Genomic DNA, 12873 nt, shown 5'->3' with positions numbered 1-12873 from the left:
CTGAAAATTTCCTGAACAAGAAGAACCACCCATAAACACTATAATTGAATACGCAATGGCTTTGGAAATTAGCTTTTGCTGCAGATTTGATAATGTTTGTAAATTAATTCAATCAAAAATTTCAGAGCAAAATAGCACTTCTTTGGGAAATACATACTGCAGCAAATTAACCTGAACACTTTTTAAACATTGTTTAAATCACAAGTAATGTCAAGTTACTTTATTCAGTCCCATGCTATCAAATGTTAAAACAATGAGATCTCTATCCCCACACAAATTTGAAGCAAACATATTTTTAGTTCAAACTACAGTTCCAGCATATTTCCAACCTCAATGCAAGTACAAAGGAAATCTCCATATTTCAAAATCCATCTAACTGGGCAACTGAGCAACTTCCATCTAATCTTCAATTGGAAATGACTAGTATGCAGTATAATGGCATGCTAAAAGGCAAATACCAAAGAAAAAACCTAACAGAATTCCATAAATACCTTCCAAGTGATGAATATACTAAATTAAAATCATATGCTCATGAATTAATATTAGTTTTTGGCAGTACCTCTGGGAAGAGACATTTTGAAAGATGACATATGTAAATTGTCACTACAGACTTCAGCATTCATAGATGAGTACAGTCAAACCTCTGTTCTAGACCATCTCCCATCTCAAACAATTAGGTTCTCAACCAAGTTGTTCATGGAAAAAAATGTCTCAGTTGTCGAACAAAATTTCAGTTCTCGACCCAAAAACCCTTTCATGCCAATATAGTGGAACCTCGGGTCTCGAATTCAATTCGTGAGAAGCAATTTGTCCAAAAACTGAATCATTTTTCCCATCAGAAAGAATGTAAATTGAATTAACGCATTCCAGACCCCAAATGATTTGATTTCAACCTTTCTCAATTGCCTATGATCCTTGTTTTCTGAGCACTTTCACACCCTTAGCAACATCACCACTCATGATGGCCTCTTTATGTTTTAAAATTGTGCTAATCAGCCTGGCCAGCATGGCTGAGCAGTTGAGTATTGACCTATGATCCAGGAGATCTCAGTTCGATTCCTGGTCAGAGCACATGCCCCAGTTGTGGGCTCAATCCCCAGTAGGGGGCGTGGAGGAGGCAACCAACCAATGATGTTTTTATTTCTCTCCCTTCCTCTCTTTGATATCAAGGCACATTAAAAAAAATTTTTTCATAAAATAAAATTATGATAATTGCCGATTTCACCGTGCCATACTCAGTAGCCAGATCAGACACGCAAACACCTCTACCATATTTTGCATTTACTTTTAATATGTTTTTATTGATTTTAGAGAGAAAGGGAGAGAGAGAGAAACAAACATCGATGTGAAAGAGAAACATCAATCTCCTGCCTCCCGCACACCCCCTACTGGTGATCAAGCCCAAAACCCTGACTGGGAATCTAAACAGAGGCCTTTTTTTTGTTGTTAATCCTCATAGGAGGATTTTTTCCCCCACTGGTTTTTAGAAAGAGTGGAGGGAGGAGGGGATAGGAAGGGGGGAGAGAAAGAGAGAGGCATCGACATGAGAGAGAATCATTGACTGGTTGCCTCCTGCACGCACCCCAACCGGGCAGGGAATTGAACCCACGACCCTTCGGTGCACGGGCCAATGCTCTAATCACTGAGCAACATCAGCCAGCATGCAATTATTTCTTTTTTAAGCTCTATCGTTGTTATCACAACTTTCCTTTTCACTTTGCTATCATAATCTTCTTAGGACCCATGATGACTTACTGTACATAGTTAATACTAAGCAGCAACAAAAGCAAAAAAACACAAAAATATCCATAGCACAATTTCCTGAGATGTTAACAACGTGAGGTTTAGTGGTAAAATGACTCACTCGAGCATTCTCCCCGTCGCCTGAGAGACGTGACTGATCATATAGGTATCAGCATGAAAGAGTTGTAGGGTTGAAAACGAAAGTTTTGTTTGACAATCAAGACATTTTTCCATGAACTTGGTAGAGAATTGAATTGTTAAAGATGGGAGATGTTAGAGAACCCAGGTTTGATTGTACTTAATTAAATCTATCTTTGTTTCCTCATATGTAAAAGTAGTTCCTACTACACAGGATTGCTATGAAAGTGAATAAATTAATGTGTGTAATGTTCTTAAAACAGTGCTTAGCACACAGTATTTAATAAACATTATTATGTTATTAATCAAGCCAATGTCAAAATGACAGTCCAAAGACAAAGACTTCCAACCAGCTGGTATGGAGAGTCGTATGGTCATTAAACAATTACCTTCTTTCTCTTGAGAATTCAGAATTTGTCTCTATGGCAGACTCAGAATATAAAATGCCTATTACATCTTCAAAACCTCTTAAAGAAGCAGTGCACTCTGGTAACGAACACAAGCCTATACTGGATTCCATGCTGAATGAGTCTGCCTCCTAAAATGACACCATTATTCTGTGCCCCAGGTTCTCAATTTACGTGAGAGGGATCAACATGCCATCTGTGCGTATGACAGTTTCTACTTCGATGATTTTAAAATCATGCTCTCATGCAATGCAGGGGTGCCTCGGGGCAAAATAACAACTCATTTGAGTCCTCCTAGTCATCCACCAGAGGATAAGACCATCTTATCTGAAACCATAACAGCTAATTTCCTAGAATTTATCACCTTTTTAACACATTACAAGACTTTTATAAGCTACCACACCATTTACCTACAACTTAAGCCTCTACTTCCTTGAAAACTACTGGTCCTGCAATATTACTACGCTAATATTGGTAGTAAATACCAGGTCAAATTCCTTTTTGTATTCCCAGTGTCTAGGTATGTGTCCGTTGAATGACAAATGAATATTAACTATATAGTTTCTTTTCACTATAGTAAAATATGCGTAACACAAAATTTACCGTTTTTACATTTTTTTAATCACCCAAAGACATGCTTAGAGGGGAAGGGAAAGGGAGGGAAAAAAGGAGAGCAAGAGGGAAAGGAAGGAAGGAAGGAGGGAAAGAGAAACAGGGATCAGATTGCCACCCACCCCATGCCCTCTGACTGGGAATCAAAACCAAAACCTTTCGGTGTCTGGGATGATGCTTCAACCAACTGAGCCACACTGGCCAGGACCATTTTAGCCATTTTTAAGTGCATAGTTCAGTTCAGTGGCATTAAGTATATTCACACTTAAGCAACCATCATCACCATACATCTCCGGAACTTCCATATTCCCAAACTGAAACTGGGTACCTATTAAACAATAATCTCCCCAAAACCACCATTCTACTTTGTCTCTATGAATGTGACTACTCTAGGTATCTCATATAAATCAAACCATACAGTATTTGTCCTCTTATGTCTAGCTTATGTCGCCTAGCATGTCAAGATTAATCTATTTTGTTGTATATGTACAGTTTTAAAAAAGGAAAAAATATGTACAGAATCATAGAACTTATATTAACATAAACTGTTTTATTTGCTTGAGCAAACAAAAATATTTTTTCCTTTTTCTTTTTAATCCTCACCCAAGGATATCTCTTTTTCATTGCTTTTCAGAAAGTGGAAGGGAGACAGAAACATCAATGTGGGAGAGACACATCGACTGGTTGCCTCCCTTACACATCCCGACCATGCCTAGGGATCAAGCCTGCAACCAAGGCATGTGCCCCTGGCCAAAATCAAACCCGGGACCCTTCAGTCCACAGTCTGATGCTCTACCCACTGAGCCAAAGCAGCTAGGGCAAAAATGTTTAATTCTTTTCTTTTTTCTCCCTAAACTTTTATTTATTGATTTTGAGAGAGAAAAACAGTGACTTGCTATTCTACCCATTTATGCATTCACTGGGTGATTCCTTCATGTACCCTGACCAGGGAGTCGAACCCGAAACCTTGGCATAACCGGACGAAGCTCCAACCGAGATACTGCCAGGGCCTTTTTCTTTCTTTCTTTTTAGTAATACATGCACAGTAAAAATTTCAAACTGTACAACAGTACACATTAAAAAGAGGTCTCATTTCTTCCCTTCCTATCCCCGATTTCCAGTCCCCCTCCCTGGTTTAATGTTTTATTTTGGAACACAATTGCCAACCACTGGCTGCCTCACCTTGAGAATGTTCTCTTAGTAAGATATTCAGTTGGCCTATCAGGACTGGCTATTCCTCTCTTCTAAATATACTAACATAAAGATCTGAAACAATGTACATAAAAAAAATTTAAACATTTTACAGATTTACCTAAATTAACATTCATTGAGTGTACTCTATGAAAAATGTCTTTGCTAGGCAGCATGTTGAGGCAATTAAGATTACAGGCTCTGGAGTCACATAAAACGAATTTAAAACATTCTGACTCTTGCCCTGGCTGGGGTGGCTTAGTTGGTTGAGCAACATACCATGCACCAAAAGATCTCTGGTTTGATTCCTGGTTAGGACACATGCCTGGGTTGCAGGCTCATTCCCCAATGGGGGAGCATGCAGGAGGCAGTGGATGGATGTTGCTCTCTCCCTCTCCCTTCCTCTAAAATCAATTTTAAAAATTAAAAAAACAAAAAACATTTTGACTCTTTTAAGCCTGTTTCTTGATCTATGAATAGGAGTAACACTACCTCACAAGCTGTTGCAATGATTAAATGAGAAAAACATCTAAATTATAGTACAGTTCCTAGTAATATAGCAAGCATTCAAATAATAGTAATAACCAATTGTTAATTTCCTTCACTAGGCACTGTTGAAAGCACAATGATTCAGAAAACCTGTGCCTTCCCAGGTGCTTATAACACAACAGAGTTTATCTCTGCTCAATATTATTGTTATTCTGCTGAGAGCCTCCTTAATAGAACTTCTAGTCTACACTTATAACTTTTCTGAATCTACTTCTAAATCTCACTGAAACAGTTATTTGTACAATAAAATTGTCTTGAAGTGCTAGGAGAACAGAGAAAATTCATTATCATCAGGTCATGTATAGGGTATATAGCCTTGAAGTGGTATACAACTTGCTTTAGTCAAAGATCTAGAGAGTCCTGCCCAGGCAAGTGTGGCTCAGTTGGTTGAGCATGGTCTCATGCACTGAGAGGTGGCTAGTTCAGTTCTCAGCACATGCCCAGGTTTCGGGCTCAATCCCCGGTAGTGTCTAGCTTATCAATGTTTCTCTCCCTCTCCCCCTCTCCCTTCCTGTCTCTCTAAAATCAATAAAAACATTTTTTAAAACATTTTTTAGCCCAGCAGGCATGGCTCAGCAGTTGAACATCGACCTAGGATGCAGATGATCAAGGTTTGATTCCCAGTCATGTCACATGCCTGGGTTGCGGGCTCAATCCCCAGTTGGGGCCTGCAGGAACCAGCGATCAATGACGACTCTCTCATCATTGATGTTTCTATCTCTCTCCCCCTCTCCCTTCCTCTCTCTGAAATCAATAAAGATATATTAAAAAAAAAAAAAAAAAATTCTAGAGAGTCCTGTGGTTAAGCACACCGAGCCAGGAGATCAGAGTTTTGGACAAACTAAAGTCACAGAGCATTAAGAACTGGAAGCACTCCTAGAGATCATATCTCATACAACCCTAGATTTACAGGAGGAAAACAGCCCCCAAAAAGGAAGGGGAGCCCTGGTGGGGTAGCTCAGTTGATTAGAGCGTCGTCCCAATACGCAAAGGTTGCAGGTTCAATCCCTAGTCAGGGCACATACATGAAGCAACCACTGAATGCATAAGCAAGTGGAACAACAAATCGATGTCTCTCTCTCCCTCAGCCTTCTCTCTAAAAATTCAATAAATTCAATAAATAAAAATATTTTTTAAATATGAATTTTTTTTAAAAGGGGGGGTGCCCTACAAGGTGAGAAAACTAGAGCCTAAAGGCCCTTAACTCTCAGTGTCCCAGTTCTTTCACATCATCATGCTACCTGCCTTTACCCATTAAAGAACCTTAAGCCACAAACTCCATCCAGTGGGCTCCGATTTCTCACTTTTCTTCCCAGTTACTTACAATCATAGGGAATTTTTTTTTTTTTTAATGCGCCTTACGAAATCAGTGATAGAAACATTCCTAAATATTCTCATTATTATTTGGCTAAAATGTACTCTACTGGAAACTACAGAGAATGCTAAATAAGAATAAATCTGCCCTGGCTGGGTGGCTCAGTTGCTTGGAGCATCATCCTGTACACCAAAGTGGTGATGGGTTTGATTCCCCATGGGGGCACATACCCACTTTCGGGTCCCATCCCATGATCTGGGTGCATGTGGGAGGCAACTGATCAATGTTTCTCTCTCTCTTCCTTCCTCTCTAAAACCAATAAAAAATTTAAAAAAAGGACTGGAGTCTCCAAAACTGAAGAGCTTTCACCAGTGTAAAAGGTTTTTTTTTAAAAAAAGGTGGAATTGTATTGGACATAAAGGTTTTTTGTTAGTTTCTTACAGAAATTCCAACTCTCCTCTTCTACAAAATACAACCAAGCCTAACTAGCTGCGGAAAAATTTTGTTTCTGTTATTGCTCAAAGTGTGTACACTAGAGCACAAAACACACTTCCCAGTGAAGAACAAACTAAGCCCAATTTGTTCCACAAGTTGTTCATGGCAGTAGCCATTTTTGGATCTTTAAAAGATGTCTACGTAATGATACACACATAAGGCTGTCTAGATAACAGGACAGATTACAACAGACAATATTTTAACAAAAAAAGGGAGGACCATCTGAAGGGGAAGGAAAATAATGGTGTGATACACACCTTTCCACTCTGGACCCACAATTTAGAAATCCTATAAATGATGGAGATAATAACAGTTTAATACACAGCAGGTAATGAGCTAAGCGGTTTTCAATTTAATCTCATTTAATCTTCACAGCAGCCCTATAAAGTGGCCAGTGTTACTCACTGCTATTTTGCAGATAAGGAAACAGGCACCTGGAAGTGAAGCCCCCTGACCTAAAATAAAAAGCTAGCAGGGCCAAACTATGAACCCAAGCCAGATGAACCCAGGATCCTTCTGTCACTGCCACCAGAAGTTTCACTGGCTCTCTCCCGCCAGGCTCTACCCACACTCTGAGGCTTTTCTTCTATCCAATTAACCAACTCCCCGTAAACACTACTACTACTGATGGCTTCCAACTTCTGGGCGCCAGCTCTACTCGCCAGCTCCTGCCGCCACGCTCCTCCTCCAACATTTGCAAAGGCACACAGAACAGCTGCTAAAAGTTGGTTAGATACTACGGAAGGCGAGGAAAATTGCCTCATATAAGCAGCACACACGCAGATTATCGATGGAATGCAAGTCGGCCTCACCTCCAGCCCAAGAGACTGAAATAAACGTGGGCGCACAAACGTTCCCGTGGCAGACAAATTTGGACCATGCCACCTCCGGCCACACCGCAAAAAGGATGGAAGAGGTACTAACATTTACTGAGTGCCGGCCACATGCGCCCTAGGAGACGACAGAACCAGGCCAATGGAGACTGGAGGGGGGGGGCACTCAAGAGTTCCGGGAAAGGGAAAAATCCAAATAATCAGGTTCAGATGACTAAAGAGAGAGAGAGAGGAGGTGGAGGCCGCTCCCCGACAGCTTGCAAGGAGAAAGAAGGGTAGAAGCCGCTCGGGAGAAAAGGCAGTCCTGAGCGTCAGGAACTAGGCCCGAGCGAGCAGCCCAGTAGGGCGGGGGGGAGGAGCCCGAGGGAGCCGGGCCCGCTCTGAAGAGGACAAGGGGTAGGCGCGGGGGAGCGGCTCCGTGCTGGGTAGGCCTGGGGACCCTAACCCAGCCGCCGCGGTGAAAAGGTAAAAGACGAAATGACGGGAGCCGGTCGGGCTGCCCTAGATCCCACCAGAGGCCCTCACTCACCTAGGCCCACCGCTGCGATCGCAGCTGCAGCCTCGCAACGGCACAACCGGCCCAAACCTCGCCCCCGCCCGACAGTGCGCTCCGCGTCCCCGCTCTCCGACGGCGGCGGCAGCAGCGTCGCCTCGCTCCCCCCTGGGAAATGTAGTCGTAGACCTGCCTTTCCTTGCCCACTTCACGGGGCGTTGAACTACGTTTCCCACAAGGCAGGTCAAGCGTTGGGCCCGCCGTTTTGCGTCACGCGCCAGGTTGTCGGCAGTCACGTGGGTTGCTCCGTTCCATCCCCTCCCCCCGCCTGGGTGGCCTAGGGAAGAAGGGGGGAGGGGGACGGAAGGGGCGGAGGTGTTGCTGACGCCACGGCCAGCACCATTTTGGAGCCAGCCTGGAGGGAGGGTCTGACCCCACGCACTCCCGGCCCGCTTTCGCTTCCTTGAGTCTCTGAGCTGAAAATCCGGTCTCCTGGCTTTCAGTCTATACCCAGCTACCTCTCACTTTGTGACCTTGAGCAAATCGCCTCCCCTCTCTGAGCCTCAGTTTCCTCCCCTATGAAACGAGACTCGTAATTTCTACCGCTCAGATTTATTTCGAGGCTCTCACAAAGTAAGGCGCGTGAAAGCGTCCAGTACCCTGAAAGCGAGACTCAAAATGGAGTTGTTTTTATTGTGATAGTGACCTTCGGGGTCCTCGAGCCGGGATGGGCAGGGCTCTCTCCAGCCTCACCTCCCAACACCGCGCCCCCTCCCCATCCCCGCTTCAGCGACGATGGGAGCCGGAAAGGTTTTCTGAAAGTGTGGTCCTATGAAGCTGCTTAAAATGGGTGCCACTCACCTATTGCACCAGAAGTTTCCCCGGGGAGTGTAGTCTTGGAATCTGCGGTATAAACAGACCTCTCCAGAAATGCTTACGCGCATACAAGTTTGCGAACCACTGCATTTATCAGGGTTTTGCACAAGCTGCTTGGCGCTGGGATTCCTGTCCTAGCGAACTTGAACTGTTAAAGGCAGCTCAGATGTCACCTCTTCTGTGAAGCCTTCCAAGTTTACTAGCTCCTTCCCCTCGCCTGCGTTTGTCTTCCCCACCCGATGTGAGCTCTTTGAGAACAGAGATCAGTTTTGATAGATTTCTTTGTCCCCAGGGCAAAGTAAAGTAAATATGAGTAAATATGGGAGGAATCTACTGTTCTTGGGTGGGGGGAAGCTCACCAGGCTCAAATCAAGTCTCAGACCTGCCACTTCAGCCCTCGCCCTTACTGGCCTCAGCAATGTTCCTCCCACACTGCTTACTGTTCCTTCTTTGAGCACTTCTGTGGGCTGCATGCTGTGTCGTGCTTCTTAAAAGGTTCTGATTTAATTACATTTTCAATTCACAGATTTTCTGAGTGTCTACTATATGCCGTGGCCAGTAAAAAAGACTAGGAACACAGAGGTAAACCAGATGGATACAAAAATACATAGTCACTCCACTTGGTTTCTAAAGTACCCTGTGCTTGATCTCTTCTTACCTCTGTGGATGAAAAAGGGGCCACATACTAAACCTGACAAGCTCAGGGGAAGCCTGCATGGCAGCCTTACAAACTCAGAGACAGAAAATAACCACATAGGATGGACTAAAATTAAAACTTTCTAACTAAAAGCAGTTCATGGAGGGTAGTCATGTCCTAGGGCAGTATTTTTCCCTAACAAAGGTCAGTTTTCACCTTAACTGAGCCTGTCTGATGTCTTTTTGCATCTAAAATAATATACCTGATAATACACCTTTAGAATAACAAAGTAATTTTATTTTTTCTGGACCCCTCAAAGCACAACCACACTGTACCAGAGCAGGAGACCACAAATCCCCATATTGTCATTGTTAACGGTGTTAACTGTTAACTATCCTGCACCCACCTATATAAAAGAAGTATGTGTCTATTAATTTTACTTTTTGTCCTATCCCAGAACCCCCCTACTTTGCTTTCTCCTGCCTCCCTAATCTATCATCTGTGGATTTCACGTAACCCCTTTAGGCCTCCTCCTTTTATTGTAATGTATAAAATAAGATGTATAACTGCCATTCTCCAGAGCATTTTCTCAATCTGTTGAGATTTTGCTCCCTGGCAGTTGTCAGTTGGGCTCAAGTAAACTCATAAAAATTCTTACAGGTTTGTACTTTTCTTACATTGACACTTCTGTCCCACCTCTGCCCCTTCCCTGGCGTGGAAATTTACCCCACAACTCCAGCCTTCTCCCTCTCTTCTCTTCATTCAGCCTTTCTCCCTGAGTGACCTCGCTCCTTGAGTGCTGTGGCATACTCAGGTAGTTTTTATATATCTTCTATGCATTTTGCTCCCTATCTACATCTTAGCATCAACTCAGTTCCAGATCTTTGGAAATCACCATACCCTGAGTTCCCACTGGGGATTGTTGGGGGCAGAAATCGTAATCATGCTCTGTTGACCGTGATTGTTAGCTATAGTTAAAAGAAATATTGATCATGTTCTGTTAACTGTGGTTGTTCTGTTCTAATTAGAAAAAGCACTTTCTAACCTGGCTGGGAGTTGTACTCCCTGGGACATTAGGAATGTGATCCATTCTCCTTACTGCCTGTCATCATGGAAAGATTAACACCCTTTTTCCTGAAGCAAAGAAGTCCTGGAGGTGCCTCACACTTTTGCAACCCCCCAGCCTGCATTTCCTGTAACCTGTAAACCATTATACCCATTCTTATGGTTTTTTTTTGCCCACTTCCCATGTAATTTTTTATCCTACACAATACAAGGAACTGGTTTATGGGGATTGGGTTAGAGCAGATTTTATGTGGACAAATCCCTCTGCTCTCCCATTTTGCTGGCAATATTGGACTAAACGCTCATATATGATTCAATTCAACCTTGTCTCTGCCTAATTGGCTGAAGTAGCTACAGGCAGCCTGGACCCATTGTGTCCAGTTTTAGTGTCTCAAACTAAACCTGCCAAAAACTGAACTCTTCTTCCCTCTAACACAGCATTACCTAGATAATTGTGGAGTTGTTTACATGTCTGTATTCTCACTAAGCTTTGAGCTCCTCTCAAAGAGAACACCTTATCACTCCATTCACTTATTGAGCACCTACTATGGTCAAGTCCCTATACTAGAAGCCCAGGAGGAAAAGAGTAAAGAAAACAAATGTGGTCCCTGCACAGAGCTTACTTCTAACTGGAGAGACATTAAGAAACCTATCACATGCATAATCAATTATTACTGTGATAGGTGCAACACAGGAAAATATATGGTATATATACTATGACAATACAGAACAGGGATCACAAACTTCAGTCCATGGGCCAATTCCAATCTGCTTCCTATTTTTTGCACAGCCAGAAGCTAGGAGTTGATTTTACATTTTTAAATGGCTGAAGAAAAATAAAAAGAAGACTAGTATTTCATGACATGTGGAAAGTATATATGAAGTTTAAAGTTCAACATTCATAAATCCATTTATGTATTGTCTGTGGCTGCTATAATGCAAAGTAGTTATGATACTCTATGACCTGCAAAGCCTAAAATATTTACTGTCTATGTTTTACAGAAAAAGTTTGCTGACTCTTGGCATGGAATCTGGAGCTTTTGACTTAGGCTAGAAGGTCAGAGGAGTCTTCCCTGAGGAAGTGACCCATAAACTTGTAGTTAATCAGACCAGGAATTGGGGAAGAGCATTCCAGGCAGAAGGAACAACACCTGGAAAGTGCTGTGGTCTGAAGCAACCTAGCACATCCTAAATATTGTTAGGCCTGCCATCGACTCTAGAGTGGAACTGGAACTAAAGCTCATGAGCCTGGTTAGGTCATAAGGAGCCAGATCCTTCTGAGTCTGATGGTCCAGGTTGAGGATATTGGCTCTTACTCTGAGAGCAATGGGAAGCCATTGAAAGGTTTATAAACAGGAGAGGAGTTCAGATTTCCTTTTCTGGAGGATTATTCTGTCACAGTGAGAATGGATGAGGCCAAGCCAGAGTGAAAGTGGGGAGGACAATTAGGAAATTATATTACTATATTTGTAGTTAAAATGAAAAGACACAGTGGCTTCATCTAGTGTGTTCTCAGTGAGGATAAAGAAAAGTTGGCAGATTCAGAAGATGCTCAAAAGATATTTAGGACATCAAAACTACCGGAGTTGGTGATTGACTGGATGAAAGAGGGAAGGAGGAGTCAAGGTTGACCCCCAGGTTTCTGGCTTGAGTAGCTATGTGGATGGAAATACTATTACTACCTCTCTACTGCACTGTGCTTGTACAAGTTTGCCCACACTGGTCACAATGTACTGAAATCATCCATTATATACCTTTGTCTCCTTCAGAGAGCCATCTCCTAGATGGCAACAACTAGCTTGTTCATGTCTTCCTAGGGCCCGGTGGTGGGCTAGGCACAGAATTGGCAACAGTAAATGTGAATGGACTTTTCGTAGTTCTTCTTTCTCTTTTTCTAATAGAGGCTCCTCTATCCTTCCGATTGCCCAGGTTCATGATCTCAGAGGAATCCTGGCTCCTCTTTCTACCTCACCCGCCATATGGCATCAAGCAGAAAGTCCAATGTATTCTGCCTCCCCGCAGAACACCTGTTGAAACTCCTACTACCCTGTTTCAGGCCTTCTCATGTCTTGGCACTGTAAAGCGATTAGAACAGTGCCTGAGCCACAGTTAGTGGTATATAAGTGTTGGCTATGATTAAGAGTTCTTTCCCAGACCCAGCCAGTTTGGCTCAGTGCTTAGAGTGTCAGCCCAAGGACTGAAGGGTCCCAGGTTCAATTCCAGCCAAGGGCACATACCTCGGTTGCAGGTTCGGGCCCCGGTCACGGTGATTGCGGGAGGCAACCAACGGATGTGTCTCTCTCACATCGATGTTTCTCTCTCTCTCTCTCTGTCTCTCTCCCTTTCAGTCTTTCTGGAAAGCAATGGAAAAAATATCCTCAAGTGAGGATTAAAAAAATTTTAAAAAAAGAGTTTTTCCCCAGCCTTCCTGCCTGCTAGCAGCCTCTTTCCAACCAGGTCATCCTTCAGAAGGTGGAGTGCTGTCATTCAAGTACAACTCTGATTCTGCTGCTCCCTGA

At 43.0% G+C, this 12873-nt stretch overlaps 1 protein-coding gene across 3 annotated transcripts in view; it reads right to left on the bottom strand.

Annotated features, from left to right (window-relative positions):
• THRAP3 (thyroid hormone receptor associated protein 3) overlaps positions 1–7912 on the bottom strand; it is a 48613-nt gene extending 40701 nt beyond the window's left edge. For 2 of the 3 annotated variants that reach the window (XM_016218468.2, XM_016218478.2), the window contains exon 1: positions 7813–7912. The gene's annotated coding sequence lies outside the window, so the exon portion shown is untranslated. The remainder of the gene's footprint in view (positions 1–7812) is intronic. The other variant, XM_016218488.2, reaches the window with a different exon arrangement.
• Positions 7913–12873: the final 4961 nt, after the last annotated feature.

The sequence above is a fragment of the Miniopterus natalensis genome, chromosome 9, assembly GCF_054644295.1.
Source record: "Miniopterus natalensis isolate mMinNat1 chromosome 9, mMinNat1.hap1, whole genome shotgun sequence".
NCBI lineage: Eukaryota > Metazoa > Chordata > Mammalia > Chiroptera > Miniopteridae > Miniopterus > Miniopterus natalensis.
This window is presented reverse-complemented; position numbering and strand designations above follow the sequence as displayed.